This window comes from Rhipicephalus microplus, chromosome 2 (assembly GCF_043290135.1).
Source record: "Rhipicephalus microplus isolate Deutch F79 chromosome 2, USDA_Rmic, whole genome shotgun sequence".
NCBI classification, from domain to species: Eukaryota; Metazoa; Arthropoda; class Arachnida; order Ixodida; family Ixodidae; genus Rhipicephalus; species Rhipicephalus microplus.
This window is the reverse complement of record NC_134701.1, coordinates 210,760,928-210,776,683: the sequence shown is the minus strand read 5'-3', so window position 1 is coordinate 210,776,683 and position 15,756 is coordinate 210,760,928. Positions and strand designations below refer to the sequence as shown.

At 46.4% G+C, this 15,756-nt stretch overlaps 1 protein-coding gene across 1 annotated transcript in view; it reads left to right on the top strand.

Moving 5' to 3' along the window:
- The first annotated feature begins 2,111 nt into the window (after positions 1-2,111).
- The window catches only part of LOC119170444 (very long chain fatty acid elongase 4), a 37,150-nt gene continuing 23,505 nt past the window's right edge, over positions 2,112-15,756 (top strand). Inside the window, exon 1 of the mRNA XM_037421615.2 lies at positions 2,112-2,369. The gene's annotated coding sequence lies outside the window, so the exon portion shown is untranslated. The remainder of the gene's footprint in view (positions 2,370-15,756) is intronic.

The following is a 15,756-nucleotide window of genomic DNA, read 5'->3' as shown; positions in this document are numbered from 1 at the left end:
CACAGCATATCTACCGAGTGAAATGTCATCAAAAGGTTGTCTAAGGTGATCATGTTTTCGGTATCAGTCTCTTTGTTGAAGAGACTGTTATATAAGCAGCCGTGCGCCGTAACTTCTGTTCCGCCATGGCGGACAAAAACACATTTCGATGGGGAGTGGTGAGAGGTTCCATCAGTGTAAAACTTCAACGGACATCAGCCTTTGTCTGCACATGTCGTATTATACAAGGAATATACATAGGAATCTCGTACATACATTATGCACGGGAAACAGAACATAAAACGTTATATGCAAAGATATCATTAAGCAAAGAGGTTAAAAGAAACAGAGAGAAAAACACGCACGCTGCGTTAGCAAATGACTTCCATTGAGTTACTATGAACTAGCTAGTCAATTTGCGCGACGCAACATATTTTTTTCAGCGTCTGGGAGTGAAGCTTTTTGAAAAGAAAAACAAACAAACAAACAAGAAACCAGGAGCTTTACTTTGACAACTCAGCCCTGCATTCGCGACTAAGCAACAAAATGTGGACAAGTTTAGAGTTCATCACTTGCCGTGGAACATTGGTGGCCATTATTCTCTCCGGCTTCTAATGTGTCGTCGTCGTGATTTCGCCTACAGTATACCAAAGAATATCGTTCAAAATACACTATCGCTGTCGTATTGACCAATTCTGGCCAGAAATGTAATCGTGTTGTACGAATGGAAGTGTATTTATTCGCAAACGACGTTGACCGGGAATTCCGAAAAATAAATGTATGCCATAGGCCAAAAACCGTATTATGCAGAATAGTATCAACCAGGTTCCACTGTACGTGAATATGCTGTGCTGCTATATAGTCGACCACGTAGTGCTCACGTCGGAGTGTTCACTTCCCAGCCCGGAAACATGCTCACTTGGTATGCTCGATGTAGTACTTATTAGAAATGCGTGTGCAGCACGACAGAATGTCTGAACTTGTTATTTCAGCTTTACATACATCGAGCTATCTATTTTTCAAACGTCTAAATGAATGAATGAATGAATGAATGAATGAATGAATGAATGAATGAATGGAAACAATTTTTATTTGGTCAATTTTTATTTGACCCGACTTAGTCTCACGTTGGAGCAGACAGGCTCGGCATATCTGCTACCTCCCGGGCCCGCCGAACGGCCGTAAGTTGAGAGTCGAAGGTGGAACTTGTTAGAAGTTCTCGATTAGTTTCCGCCAGAAAATAAGCCCGTTAATAATGAGGAAATTTTTGATGACGAAGCAGTAAACTTCTCCAGGCAGTGGTGTTGATATAGTGCAAAGGATAATCAAATAGCTATCTGACACAAAAATGATGTGGTGATTGTTCGGTGAGCACCGACTTGGCTCAATGTACGTTTCGGTACTCCACATAAAGTGGGTCTCGTTGACCTGAGAGGCAACAGCTGATCGGAACCCCCATATTGGTCACCACAGAATTATAACTTAGTACCCAGCTATTCTTCGGAATCAGTGCTACAAATTAAATTGTGAATTTAACTTCGGGACAAAAGTCTATCAGATCTAGTAGGAGGTGAGAGCAAAAAAAAATATAAAGACATCACTGCCGAAGAAGTCAACATCAAACACAACTGTTTGCATAGGGCGAACACTCTGACACAGGACAGGAGAGGGGACGAATGCGAGAGATAAATGTCAACAACATTTATTTCTTAGAGCGTACAGGCGTATACTCTCAAAATAAAAAAAGAAGACAAAAAGTCAGGAAAAGGTCTTTAAAGAGCACACCCTTCCGCATAACCTGCAAGACTAACTTCACGCTCTCATCAACCACGAGCAGACCTTCTCGCTTTCTTTTTGTCTTCATTGTTGCTCCCTCGAGCTGTTGATTTTGTAGCTGATGAAGAGTGCTGTAACCTCCATATCTGAGTGCACGAAGAAAGAACGGGCGATTTCGATCAGCCGTTGTCCCTTCCCCACCACCGTACACCAGTGAAGGTGGCGTGTCGCTGCACGCAACAAACGCAACCGGTTGTGGAAGAAGGCATCCCCGTCGTGCGTTAGGTATACACTTTTCGGCAGGATGTTCCTCCTGGGCGTCCGTACGTGCTGAGTGGGATACGGCCTCCTCGCAGGAGGAGGACCATCTGGGTCACCAGGAAGACGGCGAGGATACCACCACGCCTGGAGAGGACGACGGCGGCCGGAGGTGGTTCCGTGCTCCTCCTCGCCCGCCATCAGTGAAAGTCTTCGCGGCAACTGCCGCTGCTAGTCGACCGGCGGCGGGGCACGTCTTGCTTTCGGACTCCGCACGACGGCGGCCGTCGCACGACACCATCGTATCCAGCGACGACCACCACCGACACCACCAAGGAGCAGCGGCAGCAGCACAGGTGAGAGATGCGCCCACTCCTCTGGAGGATTCCTGCGCGCGCGCGTGACTCCAAGCCGGTGCGCTTAGTTTTATTTTTAGGACTTCTTGGACTTACATGAGCCCAAGTATAAAAAAACTGTGGATGCACATCGCCAAAACCGGCCTCCGCTTGTGTATTTAAGTGTGTATGTATGCCAATGGACAAACGTTCGGGAAAAAAAGAAGTCTGCTTAGACTTCTGCAGCATGCGTACTTTCCCTCAAAGGACACAGCTTCGTGCCATAGGAATAAGAAGGTACGTGATATCAGCAGAACGATTCATTAGTTGCGGGCTCTAGGAATCGGGGGTGGGTCCAACGAACAACGGGAATGCTTACGACCAGCTGTTTCATGCAACTGGTACTCAATGGCTACTGCTTCCGGCAGGACACGCAACACGAAGCTGCGAACAGCGGCCGGTCGAGCACTTCCTTCCCGTAAAGCGATTGCGCGCCCACCCGTCATGCATGCTTCCCGTTGCAAAACCGTTCCTTTTCGCCCGATATATCTCTTGCCTGTCTGCCAGGTATAAACACTTCCATGCTCGCTTCAAACGGCGGGATAGTACAGTGCGGTGCCCTAAGCGTTTGGAATTGCCAGCACTGCATGTCAATACTCGAGTTTGAGAATTGGACGCAAGATTTGAGTGACTGACGGCAAGGCATGCAAGGTCTGCGGCACCGAAGACGTCGGCCATTTGTTATGCCACAGCTCTTCATATGCTTCTGATAGACGAACACTTTTTGACGCATCGTGACGATTGGAAGATTGGCCGCCCTCCGTGAAGATGCTGCTGGAGCACCTTCGCCCTTGCTCGTCAAACTTTTTTTTTGTTTTTTGAAGACTGCGGGTCTGTGCGAATGCATCTGACCATTGTATAGTGCAGCGGAAACATACGCGTCGTCTCGTTAATGCGAAGTTCCCTTTTTACTTTTATCCTTCCTTTCGCCTTTATACACCCCTTTCTCCTTCTAGAGCGTACAGTACATAACCGGACATGTTTCTGGCTCACAGCCCTTTCTTATTTATTTTGTTTCCTTCTTTTCTTCTTTATTGGCGTAACGTGTTCTTTAACGAAAATCCCGTGCCATCCTACTTGAACGTCAGAACATGGCGTGGTATAATGCAACGCCACTGTTACCTCATCGACTGTACTCAAAGAAGTACGCACGAGGGAGGCAAGATGGGGGCCCTTCTAGTCATCTAAGAGAGGGGGGGGGGGGAGGCGCAAAGTCTGCCTCATACACGGACTTAGTTGGGAGGGGAGGCATTGCGATGAACCTTCGCCCTACCCCTGAAGGGTAACCCTGCGCACGCTTATGACTACTGTTAATACATTAACTAAGAAGAAGAAGGGGAATGAGGAGGAGGTGGAAGCTTTTGCATTCGACTCGTTTTTCGAATGCATAACGGAACCTGGATTTTTTTTCTTTTGTGCTTATGAAGTCCAGTCCAACCATACTAATAGGTTGCGTTGCTACAACTTAGTCCACTCTTTAAAAAACGTAACGACCTTAACACGCCAGGGTTACTCCTCACATCAGTGGTACTACATAGACAGTGCCAGATGAGCACCGATAAAGCCATTTTATAGAAGAAGCATCAAATCGAACAGATACGTTTATTCATTTAATCTGAATCGTCAACTGGTTCAACGAGTATGGTTAACTTCCGCAATAGCGTGCAAAACTGGGCTAGTTGGTTGATTTTCATAGTAGGAAAACTGAAAAAAACGGCGAAATGAGAAAAAAAAGAGAAAAGGATGATCGTTGAACTAACAACAGTTGTTAGTTCGGCGTATTAATTCTGTGTAGCTCTTTTTCTCGTGTCACCATATTTTTGAGCTTGTTTTTACCTCGCAGGTTAACTTCTCTACCATTACCAACCCATCTCCATTCCCATAGTTTTTGTTTTGCTTTCTGGTGGGTTTCTCGTGGGTTTTGGTGCCAAATATTTATGCGTGGACAAGCCCTCTTTTTAAGCACGGCGAGCAGGACTCGATTTTTGCTTCGCGTCGCGAGCAGTGACGAAACAACGTACCATGGAGGCGAAGATTGGGATTGGTTGAATTACTTCAGCCAGTGGCGGTGTTCTCCAAGTGGATCAACTCGAAGACAAGTGATCTACACGAGGCGCGCCAAATACAAAAAAAATATTCACGAAGCATGGCTATTGTTTGACTCATTTAATGCTGATATCGCGAAGCCCACATCTGTAAAGGATCGAACGACTCTACTCTATAGCAACTACGAGCTCTTGCTGATCAACGAAATGTACGACCAGTATAACCCGACCGAAAATATTGTAGTAGTACGCATATAAAGTTGAATATCAAAACGAAGCAGTGAGTATGTTTGCCAAACTAAGCTGCCGAATCTTTCAATTAGAAAGAGCTCGGATCAGCCAGTGTGGAAGCTCCCAGTATTGTAAAAGCGCAGAAGCAACGGCTTCCAGACCCGAGGCTCCCGCATGATATGGTGCTACGGTTACCACAGTCGCATATTTCAATTTTCAAAGGTGACATCGGACAGCGGAGAGGCTTCTGCAAACAATGAGAACAGGTTGCTCATCTCGACAAAGACATGACGCCATTTACTGAATCCTATTACCTTAAGAGTGTTTTTGTATGGGGACGCTGCAGCAGCGACTGCGGGTTAACCACCATCCGAATCTATGCGTCTATGTTGAAGAAAATATTTGATTGATATGTGGAGTTTAACGTCCCAAAACCACCATGTGATATTGAGAGACGTCGTAGTGGAAGGCTCCGGAAGTTTCGACCACCTGGGGTTCTTTAACGCGCACCCAAATCTGAGCACACGGGCCTACAGGGTTTTCGCCTTCATCGAAAATGCAGCCACCGCAGCCTGGATTCGATCCCGCGACCTGCGGGTCAGTAGCCGAGTACGTTAGCCACTAGACGTTAGACAAGGTGACTACTGCGGCGGGGCAAGAAAATATTTGGCGATAAGGCGATTATTATTACAGCGCCATCTTAGGGTACTCGGAAATCTTCCCAACGTGAGATCCGTCAACGACATCTGTGGTTTTTGAAGATTGTATGATGCTTCAGAACAGAATATTCACCTACTTGGAGCCCTGCATGAGCCGGCTCTTACATATTCTGCTACGCTCATCAACATCTTGCAGCAGGCTCTACGCGCGTGACATCCGTATACGTTTCACTCGGGACAAATGACACATCGTCTTGACACAGCCCTCTGACGTACGCACTGCTTGTCTATTATTGGTTTCGCGAGCACATGCGTCAACTGCATTGTACGCCGGGCTGAAGGATACTACTGCTCAAACGAGTTGAGCTTGAAAGTGCAGGACCACACGCACTTCCACGCCAGAGGCTTTCTACGGACGATCGCACTGCAGAAGACAGAGTGACATCCCAACGGCGTCAGTTTTGCTTGCCACATATATTGCAAAGTTTAAATCCTTCTGCCATACTGATCAGTATGGGGCGAGCAGTTGCAAAGCCTATATTCATATTGCTGTCAAGACAGAGTAGCTGAAGTAAAACAGTTGATGCTTCTGCTGCGCTTCAAGAAGACATCGAGCAAATGGTTGCCGAATTTAGCTCCCCTTTATTTTTTTTATCGTGGAAGACATTTGGAGTTCTGTAAATATCTAAGAAACATTTACAATGTCCACGAGAAACATACCATAGATGTCTGCCCAATATTTCTGGTTCACTGGGGAACACACCGAACTCTGGGATCGGCTTGCTTATACGATAAGGAGAGTTTCAACGTGGGCTCGTTGGTCACTTTAATCCCCAGTATCACTCCCCATCAAGATTATGGGATCAGATTACCTCTGGCAAGAAATTACCGGTGAAGTCATCCAATGCCCAGACGTTCTAGGTTTAGTGGCCACTGATATTATATATTTCGGCTCAACTCTGCAAGAACCAGTCTGCCAACAGCTCTTTTCGGAGTGTGGCATTCATCTAATTGGCGTCTTGCACGTATATGCGGCGGAATAGGAATCTACAGTAGAAATACTACTGTCTTCCTGGGGCCTCGAGTATAGAGGCATTAGCGACTAAAGCGAATCGCTCTCTTACCAGAACTCTCTACAGCCAAAGCAGATAATAAAACAGTAGGCAGCCGATACTCGCTTGCCCTTCCGTGGAAAGATGGCCGCAAGAATGCCATGGTTGGCAACATCACCGAAAGACGAACGACACACGTGCCGTTCGAGTCAAAGGAAAGCTTTTCCAGAATATTCAATACCTCTCTGGTATGCTCTGCACGCTTGCTCGTCGGAAATTCCATTCCTTTTCGTAAACACCCCAGCTGCTGTGACACATCAACTTGACCTCAGACTAACAGGAATGATCCTATCAGGAAGCTACGCTACCGTCAAAGGCTACTGAATAGTCGTTACGAATGATGGAAATGTGATGTACCTCCCGAAATTAAGACCTCCGCGTCGGTGCCCTTCAATTTACCACCGAAGTTAGCGGTAGATGACAAGACGATCCTAGCTCCAAGATTCCTTTAGGTGAAGTACATTCCGGTCATGGCAGACTAGTGTGAGCTTCCACCATCAAGACAAGCCCTAAAGAGTATCCAAGAGCCCCGTTCATGCTGCACCGACTAGACCTGCCTCTTACTCCTTCTGGGGCGGGGCAGGATGTAGAAAATGTAATAAACGCAGCCAGCCAGAAAAGGCAGAGAATAAGAAGTAGCGCACGTTCGATCATGGCGACACGGTGACTCCCTACTCGCCTTCTCTGTACCTGCTAATGTCTAAGCGTCTATACTGTGTATTCAAAGAACTACGGAAAACAGCGATGCACGCGCGTCATCTGAGAACAGCCTTGAATTTATGAATTTTTTTGAACCAGTTGGTTATCAATTCTGAAAGTATAGATAGTTCTACACGTTCTTAGGGGCTGTGGCTAGCGTCAGAACTTGTGAGAGAAGAAGCGGAGACAGACTGAAAACCGTGTTTACTTGTCCATGCCCAGGCCGCAACTGTCCGCTGCCAGCAGCTGCTGACCGCGTGCCACCAGCGAACCCGCGATCACCATCTTCCTCTTCTACCTTCGATCAGGGTACTCGCGGCTGACGCTTTCATAACGTACAAACGCACTTGAGCAAGAAATCTTCTGCGAATCGTTAAACGCACTTCTTTTTTGCTCCCCGTTTTCACTCACATCACTGAAATAGAGTCAATAATTCAAGGTCACCGAATGCAGTAGATTGCTTGTGCTACCAAAGTGCGTTGCAGATACCTTTTCATTCAAATTTATTCCAAACCATAAGTTCGAGTTGACCCTCTCAATACTGCCCTCCTCTAGTCCGCTTCTGTTCCTAGCATCATGAACGGTGACGCACACTATGAACGTATAGACAAACTCTTCTCGGGGAAGGGGTAGTAGGAGGGAGGGAGAGGCGTTCAATTCCTTTTATTGTGCGTTAAATCCTTTTTTATGCACTTTACGTACGTCAATCCTTTTTTATATACGTATCGTAGCCAAGCACTTTACGTACCCGGCTACGACAGTGTCATACACGAAACAGCGGATCTCCGTCTCTTCAGAACCAACGGTGAACATTTTCGAACATGGTCAGAAAGCACTGCCGATGTGCAGTGAGGCTCCCGTGAACATGTGAGCGAAATGTTACAGCATTCCACGCGACAACAATTTTAGGATTACGTTTCAAAGACAGACACAAATTGATCACTCTTCTTTCCGAAAATTAATTGATATGCGAGTCAGACTGCGTAATAGATGATAAGAACACAGTCATTGGCTGATTTGAGCATTCGCGCGGCGCCCCGTGGGTGTCGCGGTCACTACAGGCATCCGCCGCCTATATGGCTAGAATTAATGTCTCAGATTTTCTTCGGTGGATTCAGGTAAGAGTCAATAGAGAGCACTCCTGTTAGCGGCGGAAGTGAACCAGCGCATTCATACAGAACAAGAAAAGGAGGTGCTCAAGGTGATGGCATGAGTTGGCGCTGCTTTTTGCCCCTTCGTCGTTCTTTTATTCAGCCGTGTAGCTTTCAGCACGCTCGTAGGGACAAAAAAAAACAGCGAAAGCGCTTAAAGAGTTCCTGCAACGTTTTTTTTTTTTTCAGCATGACCAGAAAACGCTGGCAATCAGTAGTCGAGAATCTAAGGAACACACGAGGTAAATGTTATAGCGCATCAGGCGGCCTTAAACTTTCAGTTAATTATAAGGCCAGTCTCAACACGTTCCCTGTTCTTTTTAAAAAGGCTGCCATATATCTAAATGACCACGTCATATACCGAATTCACGGTCATTGGGTGATTACAGTACTGTGGGCTGCGTAGTAACTGGGGCCACCGTAGGAGGCCACCACGTACCCGCACGTGGTACCGATCCCACAGAAAGCAACGTGTTTGAAGAAGAAAAAAAAACAAGAAAGAAGTGCTCTAGGTAATGACGCACGCATGACGTAATTTCTTTCCTCTGTGCCGTTCCCCCCTGCTTAATATCCAGGGCTATCGTCGGGACAAAAGGAGAGAGAAAGCAATTGCAGCGTGCCTCAAATAACTGGTACTTGACGGATTCAAAAAAAAAATGCGGCAATTAATTCGTGAGACGATAAGCTCCATCAGTCCATTCAATGCTTACTAAGAAAAAATGTTTTGGAGCCCCTTTAGGTAAGTGGAGAGCCACAGGCATTCATTTTTGCAATATTACTCTGATAAAATTTCGGCGGCACCGTCTATATGAATTTTATAGTGGAATTCATGGAGCTATCAGAAAGCAAGGACATGAATGCCCTGACTATTTTCGAATGCGGCTAGATTTATAATATGATGACCAGGCAAATGAAAAAAAAAACACTTCGGAAACAAATCTTCGAAAAAAAAAACTTCTTACATTAATGTTTACTCGCGCATTGTGTGTACAACCAGCAAGTAAGAAATGTTTGTGAGGATAACAAAAAGACAAGTAAACTTGAACAAAAACAAAACTGTTGTAGGAAGTTCTAATGGGGGCTTATTATTTTTTTATAGGTTGTGCAGGAGATGCCTCTTTCATGTATCGCCAGGTACAACTTTTCCCCTTTCCACACATAGCAATATAACATTATTGAAAATCAAGCTTCTTGCTTCCCAAGAGTGGAGTGGTCTACCTAGCCCTGCCATGGTTAATGTCTTCGTCTTTATTTTATCCCTCTTCTTCTCGTCCATATAGCCACGACAAAGAATTACCTAAAATCGCACCTAGACACACCTGACCAGTCAAGCAATAGCAATTCAACTAAATATTAAGTGCGTTCACGGAGTTACACCAGATTCTTTAAATGCTTGTGGTCCTAGGTGCGCGCCTTCTAATATTTTTCCCTACATAGTTGTCCTGGGATTAATATTCATGCTCGTAAGGGGACAGGCTGGTTACACTAAACACTCCGCACAAGCGACTGTTGCTTGGTACTTGACACTTTGTAAACAATCGTCGACCGAGCGAAGATTGTTTATCAAATGTCAGCTAGGCCAGTCTTTCTCAGACATTTAAAACAAATAAGCGATATAAATCCCCGTATGGCCGAGAAAGTGATTTACAATGAAAGGTGGAAGCTCGTAGATGAAATGTAAAAACAAAGAGGGGGGGGGGGGAGGGTTCGGCACAAGTGACGTGGACATATCGTAATTATTACAGAAGGTCTGCTCAAATTTTTTACCCGCTAAGCCACTGCAGCGACCGTGAATCAGTCGAAATAAAGAAGGACAGGGGAGAGAAGCGGTACCTACTTCTTTCCTGCCTGAGTCTACACTTCTTGTGTGTGCCCCTTCTCTGCTAGCTCTGTCCTTCGTTCTTCTGACTGGTTAATTTGTTCAGCCTTATGTATACCAAGTCACCCAGACTTCAACCTTACTGCTCTGCAGGCAGCTGCTTTAAAACTGATTTTGAACCGATGTCGTGTAACAATATCTTTTCAGGGACATCATCGACAGGCCGTATAAATGTATTTGGCCACGAAACATTCCAGCAAAGTGAACAGGGCCCTAAATGTCCGCCCAATAGCGTCGGTTAGTGGTTGTTAGTTTTTCAACGGGTAATACTGTGGCCCTCCTAACTGGTTTGCGTTTGTGCGGATACACCTAAGCAGCTGGAGAGTATAACTTATAGGCAGAGAAAAAAGGGGCTACCTAGAGGCTGCAGTATCTGTATGGACCTCCTTTCGACCTCTGAGCCACACGCCGGATGACATCTATGATCTACACCAATTAAGCAAAGCGCTCATCTCCTGGTGGCACGGGGATTCATTTATTCTTTCCGCGTACCTCCCACACACGAGGTGAATGCTCTACCCTTTGGTGACCACTGAGTTTTCGATATGCGGTTCGAGAGATAAGTTTTGCCTATAAGCCTTATTGTGCGAATGCACACTCACTTCCCCGCTGCGTGTGCATGTGCGAATCCTCACGACACTCCGATAATAGCAAGGCGAGTCGTTTCAGTACTGGCTAAAATGATTAAGATGAAGGCCTGAGATGACTAATCAAACGCAAAAAGTGACTGTCGGTGACGCCGGCTGTGTCAACACGAATGACGAAAAAAATCGTCATGCCATGATGACGTCACCTCAAGACGTCATTGACGTTACAGGTCATCATAATATGTGACGTCATCATGACATAACACGATATGGCGTCGTCACATATAGCATCATAAGTGGGCCTATTCTGGAGGCGCCGCAAGACCAGGTCGGGTTCAGAATTCTTTTGGGGAGGAAGTGTCGACACAATCGACTGAGAAGCAAGAGGAGAAGAAGGCTTTGTCCCTGCCTTGGGAATAAGGGACCATGATACTTTTTTTATATATTGCTGTCTCTTGGCCTGCATTTATAACGTTCGATTTTGGCGACAGCCTTGTGTACAGAATTGTGGTGATCAAGCAAGCTAACTACCCAGTTCTTTGAGAGACGTACGTACAGAGAGGCCTGCAGCTGAGTGCGATTCGATGCGTTGTGCGTATCTGACATAGTGCACACACGTGACGCATATGAGTTTCCGCAAGCTTCTTTCAACGCTCAGAGGGGCAGACAGGGAGGTTACGACACGGCTCCCAGGCACAGAGTGCTCGAATTACCTTGAAACACTTCAACCCAGCAGTTTGTTTTATTTAAAACCACTTTGTTAATTAAGGCTGCATATGTAAGAATTCATCAGCTCTATTTTCTATTATCACAGAATATTTTACAGCGCAATGGGTTTGATACGGACAGAGAAGGGACAAAGCGCTGAGCTCAGAACTGAAATTTATTTGAAAAAGGAAAGCACACACATAGGAAACAGCCGAGGCTATCAGGGGCTGCAATCACGTCTCATTTATCAGCATTGTAGATCATGCGGATGTGTGCCACACTTGCAGAAAACAAGGATCAAATTTAGACATGTTGATCAGCGCATGCGTGAAACACCCGAAGCATTTTTCCTTAGATCGAATAACAAGTGCATAAGTCACCCATCTATCACTCTTCAAGGGGAAGAATATAACTACATGTTAGATAAGGCATGAATAATGTTGTGTTGTAACACATGTGCACATGCGCACACTTTTGATGAGTCTTTGTTTCTTAATATATGTTCTTTCTTTTTCCGAATAAATTTCAGTCGTGAGTTCAGCGCCGTGTCCCTTTTCTGTCTGTATCTCATCCATTGCGCTGTAAAATATTCCAGGATGAACATCCACTAACTTCGCCCACTCGCGATTTTGTTTTCTATTAGTTTGCAACCATCTTGTCGGCATAAAGAAAACTATTGGAGGCGAAATACAAGGGGCATGTGGCTCTGAATTTACGAATGACGAGAGAATCATTTTTGCACTGCTTGCGATTAATTTCTTTCTATATCATTACGGCGAAAGCTTTAAAGGGCTCATCAAACGCGAAAAGTCACCGACAAAGTTGGTGGCGTCAGAAATAACGATGCAGAATATCACTGTCACCCGCCATGGTGGCTTAGTAGCTAAGGTACTCGGCTGCTGACCCGCAGGTCGCGGGATCGAATTCCGGCCAGCGGGTCAACATTTTCAATGAAGGCGAAAATGCTGACCTGTGTGCTTAGATTTAGGTGCACGTTAAAAAACTCCAGGTGGTGGAAATTTGCGCAGTACACCACTACTGCGTCTCTCATAATCATACGGTTGTTGTGGGACGTTAGACCCCAACAATTATTATTAAAATATTACAAGACAACGTCATCATGATGTCATGACGCCATAACACGATGACTCCACCAGATGATATAATTTCATCAGATGTCATCAGCGCAATGAGTAGATGATTGAAAGGCACGCTTGGCACTGAGGCATAATTAATTGTTCTCATCAGCAACAGCATCAACAACGCATACAGCTGCGTAAGTGCGCGTGTCGGCTTATGGACGTGTAGCGGTTTCTTCGCTAATTCGCAGTGTGATCAACTATGCCCTCGTGGCCACTTCGCAGTTGCCCTTCAAACGGCCTATCCTACGCACGGAGACGTGTTTTTTCTCGCGGTAAGGTAGAGGCGCCCACTGAGAAGCGAATCATACACAGCATACATCGATGATTTGGCGAACTTTTCTCTCTCTCTTTTTTTAGGAACCACGGTTTGCTGAGCACCATAATATAGCAACTCACGCACTCCTTTATTGTTTTTTTTATTATTTCTTTACCGTGTTCGAATTACACCGAATCACTGTTGCATCTCTCGGCGCAAGTCGCGCCTATAGTTGTAATGGAACTGTCTAAACGTTCTCGAACTTAATCGACTGTCCTAATCAAACTTTCGCACGATGCAAGTGGTTGAGTACAATTTCGAACGTACGCGAGCACCAGCCGTCGTGCTGTCCAGACGATATTGGTACCATGGAACTGCTCATCGCACTTCTGAAAGGCAACCAAAGCGTTGCAGCGACTTCTGTAAGATGACCGGAGTTGATTCACCGTAGGTGATGTCAAACGCGGAACTGTTACGTCGGTCGCAACAATGCCTTTTCTCTTCCTCTCAAACTTTATTCCTCTTCCCCTGAGCAGGGTAGCCTACCGGGCCAAGCCCTGGTTAACCTACGTGTCTTTCTTTTGATCTCGCCCTCCTCCTCTCTAAACCGTGACCCACCCATAAATAGCCAACGTGCAAGTTATGTCAAGGCGATTTTCCCGGATTGTGCTCGTGGCTATATTATTACACTTTCAGCGTTACTTGCTTTACCAGGCACCTGCTCTTCCGATAAGGAGCTAAATGCTGAACACTCGCCTTGGCCTCGCCGTCAAAACGACGCGAGAATATTACTGGAATTGAATGACAGTGTGCATAGTAATTGGTTCGCCGGTATAAAGACAAGAATGTGCTCACCCTTCCTGTATTCGTACGCTGCAAGAGAGAAGAGGGCACATCGCATACCTTAATATACATATTTGACTGTCGAACTGTGGTCGAGATATGCAGTATACTGCTGGAATATACCTTGCGCCACTACATTTCCGAAATTTTCATCACAGCAATTGCAGCCTTACGTTGCGTAACTCTCGGTGGACACTTATTCAGCTATATTGTCCGGTTTAGCGAGCGGACCAATGTTACGAGTTAACCCGAGGGTCATGCTTGTCTGTCCCCTTGTCATCGTCTCTCGAACTTGTCCCCTGTGTCTTCTGAGCAAAGTAGGAACCGGGTACCGTCGTTACGTCCACACACACACACACACAAAAAAAAGTATGCGTAGAAAGTGAAGGACAGCATCACAGTCAAGCGAAGTGGGCAAGTGTACTCGACCTATTGTTGCCGCCCCCCCTCCTCGTTGACATGGTTGCGGAAGCACTAACCCACTCCTCATTCCAGGCGCGGAAGCCATGCCCTTGACCATGCACGGATACTGTCAAGAGCGCCGCCCGCTTTCGGAGGCAGCGAGAGGATCAAGTGGGGGAGGGTTGCTCGAGAGAATGTGGGTCGCTTTCCCCGCTGCGGGGCCCTATTTTTGGGCCTCCACGCGTGTACGGTGGCTTTCCGAGGAATTGAGGTCAGGCAGGCTGCCGCCGGCGACAACGGAGGTGGTCGACCCGGCACCGCGAGCCTCCGTGACGACCAGGAACCGGTGCGGATGTGCCGCGGGGCTCCGTTGCCGGTCAATTCTTTTGTCCGAGAGAAGGATGATGGAAGCGCGGCGAGAGTTGCTCACCCGGGCTCCTTCACTTCGCGTGGCGGGGTTTTCCGAGCCGGCGCACACCTGTCGGCGCGGGTTTTCTATGACCTAGGATGATGTATGGTAGTCGTTGATGGTAGTGTTCCCGAATAGCCTCCATTGAAAGTAAGAGGCGGAGATGAAGGCGAGGAGGAGAGGTAAGGGGTTAATTGGAGGTCGGGTCATGAAGGAAAGGCGGAATGAGCAAGAGCCCGTGTGCTGCGCTTCCTAGGGCCAGATAACCACAAGTGTTTCGAGCCAGGTCTGGCACAGCGCGAAAACTAGGCATGCCGACTCTACTGCACGAAATCTTTCAATACCTGCAACGATTCATGTAATCAAATGCATTACAAGAAATATTTTCCGGATAACTGTTATTCTCAGTTTCATCGTTCTACGGCCAAGCGTGCCTATGGCCGAGTTATATTTTGACATGTTTGATTGAAAAATTTCGAAATAACGAAATCAAAGTTGGAGCCGACGAATGGACAGTACATACTACACAAACACGAAGCGCAGACAGATTCAATGATCGAGAAAATTCCCCAGATTGATTGATTGATTGATTGATTGATATGTGGGGTTTAACGTCCCAAAACCACTATATGATTATGAGAGACGCCGTAGTGGAGGGCTCCGGAAATTTCGATCACCTGGGGTTCTTTAACGTGCACCCAAATCTGAGCACACGGGCCTACAACATTTCCGCCTCCATCGGAAATGCAGCCGCCGCAGCCGGGATTCGAACCCGCGCCCTGCGGGTCAGCAGCCGAGTACCTTAGCCACTAGACCACCGCGGCGGGGCGAGAAAATTCCCCAGATAGACTGGTCAGCATGTAACAGGATGACCCACTTCATTCGGTTTAATTCAAAACATCAGGGGAAAAAATTCGCATAAGCTAAACTATATTACGCCCAGCCATGTCAATCGACGGACACACCCGGTAAAAAAAAAAAAAAAACGGACAGTGTAAATAGGTTTTGCCCTGCCAATCCTTTTCTACGGATGTGAGGTTATACTAAAGGTGTCATACTAATTCCAAAGTTTAAGGTGTACTTCAGTAGCCATGACATATGGCAATATTGCACCACGTGCAGACCATTTCAGTGGCGTTTTTTCAAATTACTGTGATGTCACTTACTCTAACGTCACTATTGTGCCCTCAATCATAATCTCAAGATTGCGGCTATCTGGCTTGGG